The 1796-nt window shown below is 37.2% G+C and overlaps 1 pseudogene; it reads left to right on the top strand.

Annotated features, from left to right (window-relative positions):
• The first annotated feature begins 523 nt into the window (after positions 1-523).
• LOC106000847 lies at positions 524-1510 on the top strand (annotated as a pseudogene).
• The last annotated feature ends 286 nt before the right edge of the window (positions 1511-1796 follow it).

Here is a 1796-nt window from a genome sequence, read left to right as displayed (position 1 = left end):
TATGACAGACCAACAGTCAACATCATACTATTTCCACAAAATCAGGAACGAGAAAAGGATGCCCACTCTCTCTACTCTAATTCAATATAGTTCTGGAGTTTTTAGCCAGAGCAATAATGTAATAAAAGGGATTCACACAGAGAAAGAAGAAATTAAACTATCTGTATTTGTAGATGACTTGATCTTATACCTAAAGGACCCAAAAAACTCCACCCTGAAACTCATAGAGCCAATACAAAGTAGCAGGTTACAAAAGTCAACCTACAAAAACCAGTAGCCTTTCTGTATGCCAAAAATGTACAAGCAGAAAGGGAAAATCATGAAAATAACCCTCTTTCCAATAGCCTCAAAAATAAATTAAAATAAAATATCTAGGAATTAACCTAACCAAAGATGTAAAAAGATATTTATAGCAAAAAAAAACTATAAAAATCTAAAGAAAGAAATCAAAGAGGGCAGGCCCGGGTTTTGTCCGGGACCTGCAAGGGCGGCTTTCGGGACATCCTTGGCCACCTCTGTCCTCCTCAAGTGAGCCTATAGCTCTGAGTGATTGTGCCAATGGAAGGAATCAGTAATTTCAAGACACCAAGCAAATTATCTGAAAGAAAGAAATCTGTATCATGTTTAACTCCAAGTGTAAACATTCCTGCCTCTCCATTTATGAAAAAGCTTGGCTTCGGGACAGGGGTGAATGTTTACCTAATGAAAAGATCTCCAAGAGGCCTGTCTCATTCTCCCTGGGCTGTAAAAAAGATAAATCCTATATGTAATGATAATTATCGGACTATTTACCAGAAGAGACTAACTGATGAAGCAAAGATTTTAAAAAGTCTTCATCATCCAAATATCATAGGTTATCGTGCTTTTACTGAGGTCAGTGATGGTAGTCTGCCTTGCTATGGAGTATGGAGGAGAAAAGTCTCTAAATGACTTGATAGAAGAGTGAAATAAAGAAAGCCAAGATCCTTTTCCAGCAGCTATAATTTTAAAAGTTGCCTTGCATAGGGCAATAGGACTGAAGGGAAAGAAACTGTTTCATGGAGATATAAAGTCTTCAAATGTTGTAATTTAAGGTGATTTTGAAACAGTTAAAATCAGTGACAAAAGCATCTCTCTACCACTGGATGAAAATATGACTGTGACTGATCCTGAGGCCTGTTATATTGGTATTGAGCCATGGAAACCCAAGGAAGCTTTAGAGGAAAATGGCATTATTACTGACAAGGCAGACATATTTGCCTTTGGCCTAACACTTTGGGAAATGATGACCTTATCTATCCCACACATTAATCTCTCAGATGATGATGATGATAAAATTTTTGATGAAAGTGATTTTGATGATGAAGCATAATATGCTACGTTGGGAACCAGACCACCTATTAATATTGAAGAACTGGATGAATCTTACCAGAAAGTAATTGAACTCTTCTCTCTGTGCACCAATGAAGATCTGGAAGATCGTCCTTGTGCTGCTCAGATTGTTGATGCTTTGGAGCTAGATGAGGAGTGACCATGTTCACGCTCACCTCAGCATGAAGTATGGTTTGTGTTTATAACCATTCTCTTCACTCACATGTTTAGTTGCCATGGTCTGTACTCATTGTACTCTGGACATGGCCTGTTTTAGGGCCATATTCTTAGCATAAGCACTTGGTGTACTGGGTTTTCAGTGAATTACTTAACACTAGTGATTCAGCTAGTATAAACTGGGTCTAACATTAATTTGAATCAAGTAACTGTTACATTTATTAAGAATCTTTCTCAGATATTCTCTTTTACTGGATGGATCTATAAAA

The sequence above is a fragment of the Dipodomys ordii genome, unplaced genomic scaffold (assembly GCF_000151885.1).
Source record: "Dipodomys ordii isolate 6190 unplaced genomic scaffold, Dord_2.0 Scaffold247, whole genome shotgun sequence".
Lineage (NCBI taxonomy): Eukaryota > Metazoa > Chordata > Mammalia > Rodentia > Heteromyidae > Dipodomys > Dipodomys ordii.
The sequence above is the reverse complement of the archived record's forward strand: the minus strand, read 5'-3'. Positions and strand labels throughout refer to the sequence as shown.